This window comes from Chrysochloris asiatica, unplaced genomic scaffold (genome assembly GCF_000296735.1).
Source record: "Chrysochloris asiatica unplaced genomic scaffold, ChrAsi1.0 scaffold00091, whole genome shotgun sequence".
NCBI classification, from domain to species: Eukaryota; Metazoa; Chordata; class Mammalia; order Afrosoricida; family Chrysochloridae; genus Chrysochloris; species Chrysochloris asiatica.
In genome coordinates, this window is record NW_006408609.1 from 11688865 (window position 1) to 11703907 (window position 15043).

Genomic DNA, 15043 nt, shown 5'->3' on the forward strand with positions numbered 1-15043 from the left:
ATAGCTTTCAGAATCACAGCCACTCACAAGCCACCATAGTATGACAAACTGACAGATGAGTGTTTTGTTTTTTTTTTCTTTTAGTAGTTTATTGTAATTTCTGTTGTATGTGTCCTTTTTTTCTCTAGTTAGACTTAGCTCTAAATACATCATCTTTTTGGTGGCTATTGCATATAGTATTGTTTTCCTGATATTCTTTTCAGAACTCTATTAGTGTCAGGGATTCAGGCTGTTTTTTATTATATTGATCTTGCTTCCTGCCACTTTATTGAATTATTCTGTGTGTTCCAATAATTTTGTTTCTTTGCAGAGTCTTTAGGATTTTCTATGTCCATAAAGTTTTAATTTTCATTGTCCATTTAGATGTCTTTAATTTATCTTTCTTGTTCTATAGCTCTGGGTAAGATTTAGCACAATATTGAATAATAGTTGTAGTAAAGAGCATCCTTTTCTGGTTTCCACTCACAAATGGAATGATGTAAATTTCTGTCCATTGATAGTAATGTTGACTCTAGATTTTCTATGTATGGCCATAATTATGCTGAGGAACTTACCTTCCATTATTTGTTGAGTGCTTTTTTCTGGAATGGATTTTGAATTTTTTCAAATGCCTTTTATTTGCAACGGTTATGTGGTTCTTTTCCTGTGTTTTAGCTTGATAGTGGACTATATTGGTTTTCTAATGTTGATGCATCCTTGCATGGCAGGTATGTATCTCACTTGGTCATGATGTTTTTTTGTTGTTTTTTTTATGTTGCTGGACCTATTGTTTAGGATAATGTTAAGAATTTTTACATCCATGATTATGATAGATAGTTTTCTATTATAGTGATATATTTGCTTGGTTTGGGGTGTTACAATTAGATTCACTTAAAAAAATTGAATTTGGGTGGTTTCTACCATTTTGTAAGTTATGGAATAGTTTGAGTAGAATTGATGTCAACTCTTCTCTGAATGCTTGAAAGGATTCAACAGTAAAGTTCTCATGGTTTGGACTTTTTTTGTTGGGATTTTTTCACTGATGTGATAAATTTCTTCTTTCCTTATAGGTCTGTTCATGTTTTCTACTACATTATGAGAAAGCTTTGGTAAGTAGAGTATTTCTAGAAATTTGTCGATTTCTTATACATTTTCAAATTAGTTGGAACACAATTCTTCATGGTGTTCTGTTATTATTTCAAAGGGCAACTTAATAAGACAAAAATAAAGTATTACAGTCAAATGTGTAATTACCTGGAGTTAGAAAAACACAAGGAAAAAGCATGCTCAGCATTTCTTGAGCTGAAATAAGAGAAGGAAAAATTCAAACTTTGGCATGCAATCTGAGCAGGAAGCATCAAGAGAAGATGGAAGTAATACACAGAGTGCCAATAAGATTTGATTGATATTCAGTCATTTCAAGGGGTACCGTGTGATCAAGAACTGATGGTACTGAAGGAAGAAATACACACTGCACTGAAGACACTGGCAAAAAAAAAAACAAAACAAACTTAATAATTGATAGAATACCAACAAAAATGTTTCAATAAGCTGATGTAGTGCTGGAAGTACTCCCTCATCTATGCCAAGAAATTTGAAAGACCTGGTCAACTGATTGGAAGAGATCCGTATTTGTGCTCATTTCAAAGAAAGGTGACCCGATCAAATATGAAAATCATCGAACAATATAATTAATATCAAATGCAAACAAAATTTTGTTGAATTTTTTTCAGAAACAGTTGCAGCAATACACTGACAGAGAGCTAACTAACAGAAATTCAACCTGGACTCTGAACATGACACTGAAGGAGGGATATCATTGTTGTTGTAGGATGTCTTCTGACTGAAAGCAAGAATATCAGAAAGAAGTGCATTTGTGCTTTATTCAGTGTACAAAAGGATTTGACTGTGTGGATCATAACAAACTATGGAGCTTTTCTATCTTTTTTTTCTGTCCATTCTTTTAGCTGACTAGCTTTAAGAAATATGTCTTCAAACTCACTAATTCAGTCTTCTATTGATTTGAATAAACTACATGGACCTTTCAATGTAGTGTCCATTTCTAAAATCTTAGTATTAATCTTCTGGAATTTTATCTGAAGTTTTTGTATTGTTTCTAATTTATCATTTATTTTCTCTGTTTGTTTTTCTAGTGTCTGGAACCTACATCTACTTGTCTTCTGGCCTCCAGTTTTTTGGACTAGAGCCAGTGGTCTACTCTTGTTAATGTTGTTTAGTACTGTTGAGCAGTTTTTGACTCATAGATACCCTGTAAGATGCACTGGACCCAAACCATGGTAATTTCAATTACTCCATATGCATGTTAAAATTGGACAATGAATAAGGAACACTGCAGAAAAGTTGATGTATTTGAGTTGGGGTATTGGGGAAGCATATTAAAAGTATCATGAACTGATAGAAGAACAAACAAATCTGTGTTGGAAGAAGTACAGTCATAATGCTATTTTGAGGCCATGCTAGCGAGACTTTGTCTCTCATAGTTCCAACACGTTATCAGGAGGGACCTGTTCTTGCAGAAGGACATCATGCTTGGTAAGGTGAATGGTCAACAAAAAAGAAGAACTCCAATGACTAGGTTGGCATAGTGGCAGTAACAATGGGCTTGAACTTAGCAACATCCTGTGAGGATGGCACAAGACTTAATCATCGAATGCCATCAGCAGTTCCAAATAATAGGAACTCTTGGTGTGTTGCTGTAGGATCAGCACTGGACTGTGAATCATAAGGTAGGCAGTTTAAATCCACCAAGTGCTCCCGGGAAACCCTATACAGGGTTGTTATGAGTCAGTGTTGACACAACGGCACTTAGCAACAACAACATGTACAATAGGTCAAAAAACTGCCTGGGCCTGTGCCATCCTCACAAGTTTTGTTATTTATACTTGAGCATATTGCTGTAGCCACTGTGTCAATCCAACTCATTGGGGGTGTTCCTCTTTTGGGTAGACCCCTTCTTTTCCAAGCATGATGTCCTTTTACAGGAACAGGTCTCTCTTAATACAATGTCAGAAGTATGAGAGACAAAGTTTCATCATCCTAACTTCTAAGTAGCATTATGGATGCACAGATTCTTCATTCAGTGTTTCAGCTCAGCACATTAGAAGAGCATCTAATTGTTTATTTAAATGAAGCATGGGTTGTGGAGTGGCCTTTAAAACATCAGGCTGAAGTACCAAACTAGTCTTGATTTTCTGTAGAGGAAGGAATCCAAATTCTCTGAGAAATAGGCATGTTACAGTAGATTTATAACCCTAGATCCAAAAACCTACACATAGAGTGCCCAGGGTGTCACAGCACAAATGAAGCATCTTGGTTTGGTACTACTGTTCCACTATATAATTGGTAGGGCATGGGTACAATATGCACACAAACAGAGCCAGAGAGACAGTAGGTTAAGCAAACAGAAGATTTAATAAGCAAATAGTGTCTCACAGAGTGGAAATCTGGCTTCTACTTTATGAGAGAAGGAGGGTGTCGAATGAGTTCCTGGTTTATTTCTAATAATTTTGTACTTCATGGTGGGCTCTGGGTCTCCTGATAGGTGCCTCCTGGTTCCTATGTTTGGTTATCATAATTTAGGTTCCATAATTTATTTCTGGATCTGTTCTACTCCTTTCCCATTACATCATTCTGTTATAACTCTATTCATTAATTAGCCTCCACACCTATTACATTACCTTCCCTCTCTTAGTCTGTATCTATGCCCTCAAGGGAAGTTTATTATGATCTGTCGTGACTGAGAAATAGAAAATGTATGCTTGCTTTGCAGATCTGTTGTTGTTTTTAAGTATTGTCAAGTTAGTTCTGACTCACAGCAACCCTGTATAGAGTTTTCAAGGAAGATTTGGTGGATTTGAACCACAGACCCATGGTTCAAACTGATATTGCATTTGAATCTTATCTTACAGCACCACATCTGCATAATAGGCAGACACCATTTTCAAGTGAGCAGTAGTTAACACTACAGCCATTTCTGGGATTTCCCTGAAGGACAGTGGTGGAGGGAAATCCTCCCACTTGGTAGGACCTCTAGTGGTACATTTGGTTGTTCATGTTTTGTTTGGAAGGAGAAATGACCAACTGTGCTACTGTATACTGACTTATGGGCTATGGCCAATGGGTTGGCTGGATAATCAGTGACTTAGAAACAACATGATTGAAAAATTGGTGACAAGGAGTTGTAGGGAAGAGGTTAGACCTCTCTGAATGGGCCAAAAATGTGAAAATATTTGTGTCTTATGTGAATATGCATCAAATATGCAACAGAGGATGTTTTAACAATCTAGAGAATAGGATCACATGTTCAGTAGAAATGAATTCTTTTTTCTCAGCAATTCCTGTCATTTTCCAATGGGCTCATTGTGTGAATAAAGAGCAATGTGTGACTAAAGAGCAAATGAATGGAGATCATACTTGGGCTCAGTAGCATGGTTTTCCAGTCATTAAGGCCAACTTGGCTACAGCTACTGCTCACTGTCCAATCTACCAGCAACAGAAATCCAACTGAGTCTGAGATATGGGACCATTCCTAAGGCAGATCAGCCGTAGAAGTGGTTTCAGGATGACTACATGGGATAGCTTTCATTATGGAATATTCAGTGTTTTGTTCTTACTGGAATAAAAGCTCATTCTGGATATAGATTTTCCATACCTGATTGCAATGCTTCTATCAAAACTACTATCTATGGACTTATAGAGAGCTTTAACCATTGCCATAGCATTCCACACAGCATTGCTTCAGTTAAAAGTTCTCACCTTACACTAAATTAAGTTTGGGAAAGAAATGAAATTCCAGTTAAATGGAATTCACTGGTTTTACCATTTCTCTCATTATCCTGAAACAACTGGCTTCCTTGAATGATAGAATGGCTATCTAAAGACTAAATTATGGTGCCAGTTAAGTTTCAATATCTTGGAGGGTTGGAGCAATGTTCTCCAAGAGGCTGTATATGCTCTAACTAGCATCTAATATGTGGTGCTGTTTCTCTAATAGCCAGGATTCAGAAGTTCAGAAACAAAGGGATAGAAATGGCATTGGCACCACTCATGATTACTCCTAATGACCCACTTGTAATTTAATTTTTTTTTTTTATTTCTGCCCTTGTAGCTCAAGGTTCTTTGGGTCCAGACCTGAAGAATTATACTTGGAAAAAGATTGCCAGTTGGAGGCATATCACTGATTACTTTGAATTGGAAGTTAAGAATGTCCCTGGGCTACTTTGGGTTCCTCATACCTCTGGATAAATAGGTAAAGAAGTGAGTTACTGTAATGACTTACTGTATTGGCTGGTATAATTGAATGTGATCACCAAGGAGAAATTGGATTAACAATGCATTGTGGAGATGAGGAATATGTGAGGAATCTGGAGATACCTCATGAATATCCTCCAATCAGTTGGCCAAATTCCTTGGCATAGATGAGTGAGTGCCTCCAGTGCTGCCTTAGTTTGTTGAAAGATTTCAATTTGCTTACCATCAATCATTGTAACTTTCTTCTTTGCCAATGCCTTCAGTGCACTTTGCACTTCTTCCTTCCATATCATTGGCCCTTAAGCATATGCTTACTCTAGAAATGGTTAATCATGGACCATTTCTTTTTGGTACAGTGACTCTATGAATTCCTTCTATCTTCTTTTGATGCTTTCTGCGTCAGTCAGTATTTTGCCTACTGAATGCTTCAGTATTGGAAGTTGAGGCTTGAATGTTTTCTTTAGTTCTTCCAGCTTGAGAAAAGCTGAGTTATGTTCTTCCCTTTTTGTTTTCTAACTCTAGGTCTTTGCACATTTCATTATAATATTTGACCTTGTCTTCACGAGCTGCCCTTTGGAATTTTTTGTTCTGTTCTTTTACTTCCTCATTTCTTTCAGTTGCTTTAACATTTCTACACTGGACATCAAGTTTCAGAGTTTCTTCAGACACCCATTTTGGTCTTTTCTGTTTTTCTTGTCTTCTTAGTACCTTTGACTTTATTCTTTTATCATGGCTTTGATGTCATCCCACAACTCTTCTGATCTTCAGTACATTAGTATCTAATTCATCAATTCTGCTCTTGAGATGATCTCCAGCTTCAGGTGGGAGATGTTAAAGTCATAGTTTGCTTTCATGGACTAGTCTAATTTTATTTAGCTTCATCTTCAACCTGCATATGAACAATTGATGGTCTATTCCACAGTCTGCTCCTGGTCTTCTTTAGGATGATGATATGGAGATTTTCCAGAGTCTCTTTCCACAGGTGTAGTAAATTTGATTTCTGTGTATTCCATCTGGTGAGGTCCATGTATAGTTAGTTATCTTTTATGTTGCTTTGAAACAGACAATTGTGATAAATAAGTAATTGTTTGTGTAAAATTCTGTCATTCATCATTTATATCACCAATATCACATTTTCCAACCACTGATCCTTCTCTTTGTTTCCAACTTTGCATACCAATTGCTAGTAATTATCAATACATCTTGATTGCATGTTTGATAAATTTCAGACTGAAGAACTTGGTGGAGTTCTTCAATTTCATCTTCACTGGTTTAGTGATCAGTGTGTAAATTTGAATAATAATGGTATTAACTGGTCTTCCATGTAGGCATATGGATATTATCCTTTCACAAATAGTGTCGTACTTCAAGATAGATCTTGATATATTCTTTTTGATGATGAACGCAATAGCATCCCTCTTCAGTTGTGAGTCCCAACATAGCAAACCATGTGATTATCAGATTCAAATGGCCCAAACCAGTCGGTTTCAACTTACCAATGCCTAGGATAACAATGTTTATGTGTTCCACTACATTTTGACAATTTCCAATTTTCCTAGATGTATAGTTTGTACATTTCATGTTCTGATTAGTAATGAATGTTTATAGCTATTTCCAAACTGACACTCACTTAATAACTAACAACCAAACTAATGTACTTATTTTCTGGCACATATCTGACAATATGACGAGCTCTGGTAACATATTGCTTATGAGTAGGACTGCTAATCTCACGACAGCAGTTCAAAACTACTAGTGGTTCTGCAGGAGAAAGAGGAGGCTTTCTACTCCCATAAATATTTACAGACTCAGAAATCCTATACAGGGTTGCTATAAATCAGAACCAACTCCATGGCACATAACCACTACCACCACCATTTGACAACATTTGACATCTCTTCATATTTCAATATTCAATATATTGGTAATGAATTGGAAGGTGATTATAAAAGTTCTAATTCATCCAGCCTGTTTGCATGTTCTTCTGGTTTATAGAACAGAGTGCACATGCTTCTGAATGTTGGACTGGGCACCTGATGCCCTACTCACCATGGCATGACTTTGATCTCTGGAAGAGCAGGGCCTGTGAAAGGGTTGGTGGTAGTGGTGGCTGGCCAAGCCTTTGGTCAGAGGGAAAGTCTGGGTGAAAAAGATGCCATCGTTTCATTGCCAATGATGGGTCCATCCGTGCCATAAAGTCACAGCCGGTATCCAATGCAGCTCACACAAATTCAAGATAGCTGTGCAGAGGAAGGCCAGCTTGAAGTTCACCATCCCTCCTCCTTTCTTATTGTGTGTCATTGAAGGGTAAGCAGTGGACTGAAAGGTCATTTGAATCATGAGGTCAACAGTTCATATTCATCAGCCCTCCTCGGAAACCCTATACAGCGTCGTTTTTGAACGATTTGTAGGTACTTAGTGGCTACCAATCGAGCTGCGAACCTCAAGGTCAGCAGTTCGAAACTACCAGCTGTTCCGCGGGACAAAGATGAGGCTTTGTGCTCCTGTAAAGATGTACAGCCTCGGAAACCCTGTGCAGGGTCGCTATGAGTCGGAACTGACTCCATGGCACATAACAACTACAACAACAAAAAAACAACGATGTAGTCCTGGTGTGTGGCACTTTGGGTTAATGCCCCAGACTGCAAAGCCGTTTAAACTGCAAAGTCGGTGGTTCAAACTCACCAGCTGCTCCTTGGAAACCCTATACTGGGTCGCTATGGGTCGTAATCGACTCGACAGCACTCAACAACAAACAACATCAGCGATTTAACTTATTCTCCTAGTTAGTATTCCATCAATTTCGCTGAATATTTCCTCTGTAGCTCAGGGGTTTCAGGACAACCATCTGTAGCTGTTTCATTTATGTTTCGTATTTTTACTGTTCATGAACTATGTAGCATGTCAGCCTAGTAAGCCGTATTGCTGGAAGTTCCTTCCTATTCCCTTTTATGTCTTTTTATATGAATGTCATTGACAATAGTTTCACTGAAATATTGAAGATAATTTGAGACAAACCTGCACTAGTAAACATCTTTTTTTTTTTTTTTAATCCAGTAACTATCTTTTTCTCTCAGATGGAAAAACTGAGAATATGCTCATCAGTCTTTCAAAAGACTATTAATAATGTGGGCTGTTTAATCACATCCAAATTAGAAATGTGATAAAATATCTGTTGTAATTGCTAAATTGTTTGTGAATGAGAAGGTTGAAATCTAAACATCAAGGTAAAATGTTATTGCAAAAATTAAGAAGAACAAATATATGAGAAGTAAGGGATGTTCAAAACAGTTTTCTATTACAACAATTCTATGGTCTTCCTATTTATTGTCCAATTTTCAAATGCATATGAAACTCCTGAAAATACCATGCATTGAACAATGTGCACCTTATTCCTAAAACTGTTATCTTTGCTCTTAGACACTTTAAAGACATCTTATATGGAAGATTTGCCTAATGTAATATATTGTTTGATGTCTTGACTTCTGGCTCCATGAGTGTAATTCCTGTGATATCTAGTTAAATTTTGAATAATCAGAATTATGAGAGTTTTCAATGGTGAGAATGTTTATATCACTTAGGAGTGAATAATAAACTATTTTCATTTAAACCTTGTTAAGCAATAAAAAGAAAAAAAGAAATAGAGAAAAGAAGGAAGGAAAGGAAGAAGGAAAGAGAGAGAAACTAACAGGAACCCCTGAGGGAGAATAAGCATAAAATTGATTGAATTATTGACTCAATGAGGCCAGTAATTCATTCTATAATAATCATCATTATAGAGCAATAGATCAATACATTGGTCAGTTGACAGATACATAAGGGTGGTGGAAAGAGGGAGAGGATGTTGTTTTTGTTAAGTGCTATCCAGTCAGGTGCAACCCATAGCGACCCTGTGTAGGGTTTCTGAGGAGCGGCTGGTGTGCTTGAACCGCCTTGGCTTTGCAGTCTGGTGCATTAACCCACAGAGCTACAAAAATTTCAGGATATTCTTGAAAATAACAAGTTATTGTGAATAAAAAAAGTTGTGTCCATTATATCTTGAGTAAATAATTGTATATTGAATATATAATTAAGCAAATGACTATGACAACTATTTGTTTTTCAATTTTTAATATTGAAAATTATTCTAAAATACATTAGGTATTCTTCCTCGAGTGAAGAATATTTATAAAAGAGTTTCTTTCTAGGTTATCTGTTTGAGTTACTGTCAATAATCATTAAAAATATAAACAAATAAAACCCTACACATTAAAAAGGTGTAAAGAATTAAACTGGATACAACATCAAGACACATATTGGAAAATGTTTTAATAATTATTGAAAATATGCTTATATTGTGTTAAGAATTTAAATCCACAGGAAGGCATAATGCTTGTTTTATTCACTGGTGAATGTCCTAAGCAATGCCTTAGTCATAGTTGTTGTTAGGTGCCTTGGAGTTGGTTCTACTTCAAACACTGGTTCAGAACACAACACTGCACAGTTCTGCACCACTCACAAAATTGTAATTGTTGACTCCATTGATGCTGCTACTGTGCTAATCCATTGCATTTGTGGTCTTCCTCTTTTTTGCTCACCCTCCGCTTTAGGAAGATTCACAACCTCAGAAACCTATAAAGGGTCGTTACAAGTTAGAACTAACTGATGGCACATAACCACCACCATCACCACCACCACCACTCCATTACCAACCATGATGTCCTTCTCCAGGGATTGATCCCTTCTGATAACATGTCTAAAGCATGAAAGGTGAAGCCTCACAATCCTGACTTCTAAGGAACTTTTGGCTGTAATCTTCTAACACACATTTGTTTATGCTTCTGGCAGTTCATTGTGTTTAAATATTCTTCTCCAATATTCTTCTACTGTCTTCCTTATTCATTATTCACCTTTCACATGCATATGACCCTACTGAAAATACTATGGTTTGGTTGAGGCATGCCTTAGTTCTCAGACTGATATCTTTTCTTCTGAACACTGTAAATATCTTATGCAGCAGATTTGCTTAATGGTTTAGGAATTAAATGTGGTTTGATTTCTTGACTGCTCCATCCCTGAGTGTTGATTGTGGAGGTCATCAATAAATACTTGTAGAAAGGGTAAATTAAGAAAGTGCTTGTTGTTGTTAAGTGCTGTTGAATTGGTGTGAATCATAGTGACCTGAATAGGGTTTCTGAGGTGTGGCTGGTGAATTTAAATGGCCATCATTACCATTGGCAGTCTAGAGCTTATTCTACAGCACCACACCAGGATTCAATTTAGCTGTCATTTTATCATTCTTTAAACAAAAGAGAATTATCTTGAAATCCTACTATTCCATTTTGTAATTAATGTTCTTCCTAATTTTAACTTTCACCTCACTTATCTTTCATCTCCATTCAAATTCTGATATTAGTCATAATGGTTTCCTGTTTCCTTCTTGTCCTTCAGATATCTTGGTTTATATAGTTTTATTTTCTTTCTTTTCCATATGCAGTGTTTTCCATATCCAGTCCTAGATCTTCACTTTGCACAAGAAGCTTAAAGATCCCTTATACTAGTTTTCAAACCTGACAAAATTAGTTTCCTAAAGTTAATTTTCTTAATCTTGCTGACATTTTCATTCTTTACCCTTAGGGAATGTAATCCAATTTCATCAACTTGCAATTGTTTCAACAAGGTTTTCTTCTAAGATTAGAAGCCCATCTAAATTTTCCCTATGAGCAAAAATCAAATCTGTTATCTGCCCTGGGAAATTTTACCTCTACCACAATATACCATGTCGTGAGATATCAGTGTTTGTGAATCATCATGAATACCATTTTGATTTGTACCTGTCAAATCTCCCCCCTATTATCATTTAAAAATGCTTTAACTTGACTAAGAAAACCTTCTTAACTTCTTTTTCTATTTCAGCAACTTATATATTTAAAGCATAATATTTCATGTGTTCTTGCCACATTAACCCAATTTTCCTTTCTAAATAGTCTTGTTGTTTGTTACCCTAGAGTAAATTCTGATTTATGGTAGTTCCATGTGTGCAAAAAGAACTGCTCTATAAAGTTTTCAAGGTTGTGACCTTTCTGAAACATATTGCTAGGTCTGTCTTCTGAAGTGCCTCTAGGCATGTTTGAACTGACAACCTTTTCATTAGCTGTCTAGACATCCTGGGGCACTTGACTTAAAAAGGCATTAATTTCACAAATTATTATAAAGTAGATTTGTTTTTGTAAGTCAGACTGCTCGTTACAAATACAATTCTAGTAGATCTTAGCTGTTTTAACAATATCTTATATATGTTTCTGGCTTAGAGTCTCTAGATATTCTTGCTTACTTGTCATTCAAATACTTTTCTGATTTAAATTCTTTTCTGATTATGTCTTCTATATAAAAACCATGATGACACCATCCATTCCTCCCACAACACTTACCACTCAACTGGGTGTAATAATTCATTACAATGACCACACAGAAGTTAGAGACAATACTCACAATTATGGGGTCTATTAGGGAAGTTAAAAAGTTATAAAACAGGATCAGAAAATGCTTAATGCACAGTTGTTTCAGTCAGCTACTGATATATGCCCACAGGGCACACTATTCCACCATAAAGCTCATCCTAAGAGCGTTTGACTCTAGCTCTATAGATCACCAAACTTAGCTCATCCACTTATATGCCTGAAGACAACCACTCTATATGCAAACTCTCTGCCCAAGTCACTCAGCTTTACTTCCTCTATGAACTGGGGAGCCTATTGCTTTGTCTTATGCTCTGGTTCTTCTTTCTACTGCCACTGTTTCTCCATCATTCTTTCTGTGCCACAGCTTTCCGTCCATGGATCCAGGAAGCTCAATGTGCTTGAGGTTCAAAAGATGTGCTCTATTCCTACCTCTTCTTTGATGACAGAAAAATCCCCTCTACTGTTTCTGAGATAGTTTATTTTATAACTAGGTTAGAGCTTCAACTTTTTATAATTACAAATAACTCTGCTAACATCCATGGCTGAATAATATTATCCTATCAGTATCAGGATCTACATTCAAGATGGTGGATCAGGTAGACGTGCAGTAAGGAGCTCTGTCAGCAACAACACAGAATACCAGACCATGTAGGCTCAGGGGATGATGCTAGAACTCTGAACCATATATAAAGGAATATCTATAAGCTTGGAAGGCTTACAGCTAGGGGAATTTGTAGCAGAATCAAGAAATCCATTGCTTTCTAATTCAAGACACTCACCTGCTCTCAGAGCCACCATCTTGGGAGAGACCAAGTCGGGGAAGGATCAGAACAGCAATGAATGCCTGGCAGAATCGCAGAGATACAGGTGTGGACATTCTTTTTTTTTTTTATTTTTTTTTATCTGTTCAGTGGGCTCTTGCTGTCTGTGCACCTCCATTCTGGTGACTAGAGAGGATGCCTGAGTGAAATGGACACTGCACCCCCTCCCCTGTAGGGTTCTACTATGAATGTGCACAAATCTCCTTGAAATTTAAAGTGACTGTTTCCACTTAAAACCAAACAGCCACCTCTCATCTGTCAGCTTGTTGTACTGTGGTGGCTTGTGAGTTACAGTGATTCTGAAAGCTATGCCACCTATATTTTATATACCAGCAGGATCACCCACAGTGGTCCGGTTTCAGATGAACTTCCAGACAAAGACAGACTAGGAAGAAAGAGTGACGAACTACTTCTGAATATTTAGTCACTGAAAACCTTATGAAAAGCTGAGAAACACTGTCAGATATAGTGCTGGAAAATGAGCCCCTCAGCTTGGAAGGCACTCAAAATTCAACTGGGGAAAAGCTGCCTCTTCAAAGTACAGTTGACTGTGATAATGCAAATGGAGTAAAGCCCATGAGAGAAAAGCCCACAGACCTTCATTTGCTGATGGGGAACTACTCAAAATGAAGAGAAATAGCTATAAATATCCACTGAAAGTCGCAACATGGAATGTACAAAGTATGGATCTGGGAAAATTGGATATTGTCAAAAATGAAACAGAATGCATAAACATTGATATCTTAGGCATTCATGAGCTGAAATGGACTGGTATTGGCCATTTTGAATCTGACAATCACATGGCTTACTATGCTGGGAATGACAAATTGAAGAGGAATGATGTTGCATTCACTGTCAAAAAGAATATATCAGGATCAGCCATGAGGTACAACACTGTCTGTGATAGGATAATATCCATGTGCCTACAGGGAAGCCCAGTTAATATCACTATTATTCAAATATATGCACCAACCACTAATGCCAGTGAGAATGAAATAGAAGAATTCTACCAACTTCTTCAATCTGATGATCAAACATGCAATCAAGATGTATTGATCATTACTGGTGATTGGAATGCAAAGGTTGGGAACAAAGAGGAAGGATCAGTGGTTGGAAAATATGGCCTTGGTAATAAAAATGATTCTGGAGAACGCATAATAGAATTCTGCAAAACCAATGATTTGTTCATTTCAAATACCTTCTTTAGACAGCATAAGAGATAACTATACATATAAATCTCACCAGATGGAATACATAGAAATCAAATTGACTACATCTGCAGAAAGAGATGATGGAAAAGCTCAATATAATCAGTGAAAACAAGGCCAGGGGCAGACTGTGGAACAGACTACCAATTACTCATATGCAAATTCAAACTGAAGCTGGAAAAAATGAAAACAAGTAAACGAGAGCCAAAATATGATCTTGAATGTATCCCACATGAATTTAGAGATCATCTGAAGGACAAATTTGATACATTAAACACTAACAGAAGAGTTGTGGGATGACATCAAGAACATCATACATGAAAAAAGCAAAAAGTCATTGAGAAGACAATAAAGAAGGAAAAGGCCAAAATGGATGTCAGAAGAGACACTGAAACTTGCTTTCCAGTGTAGAGATGCTAAAGCAAATGGAAAAACTGAGGCGGTCCAAGAGATGAACAGAAAATTTCAAAGGTCAGTTCAAGAAGATAAAGCCAAATATTACAACAAAATGTACAAAGATCTGGAATCAGAAAACCAAAAAGGAAGAACACGGTCAGCATTTATCAAGATGGGGGAACTGAAGAAAAAATTCAAGCCTTGACTTAAATTATTGAAAGATTCTCTGGGCAAATTATTGAATGATGCAGAAAGCATCAAGAGAAGGTGGAAGGAATACACATAGTCACTGTACCTAAGTGAAATGGTTCATGTTCAACCGTTTCAAGAGGTAGCATATGATCAAGAGTCAATGATACTGAAGGAGTCCAAAATGCATTTAAGGAATTAGCAAAGAACAAGGTGACAGGAATTCATGGAATAGAAATTGAAATATTTTAAGAAAGTGAGGTGGCACAGGAGACACTCACTCATCTCTGCCAAGGAATTTGGAAGACAACTATCTGGCTGACTGATTGGAAGAGATCCATATATTGTGTCCATTCCAAAGAGAGGTGACCCAACGGAATGCGAAAGTCATCGGACAATGTCTTTGATATCCCATGCGAGTAAAGTTTTGCTAAAGGTAATACAGAAATGGCTACAATCATACATTGACAGAGAATTCCAGAGGTTCAAGCTGGATTCAGAAGAGGCCGTGGAATGAGTGATATCAATGCTGAGGACTGGTGGATCTTGGCAGAAAGCACAGAATATCAGAAAAATGTTTACCTGTGCTTACTTGACTATGAAAAGGCTTCTGATTGTGATGATCATGACAAGCTATGGACAACATTGTGAAGTATGAGTATTCCAGAACACTTAATTGTACTCATGAAGAATCTGTACCTGGACCAAGAAGCAGTTGTTCGAACAGAACATGGGAACA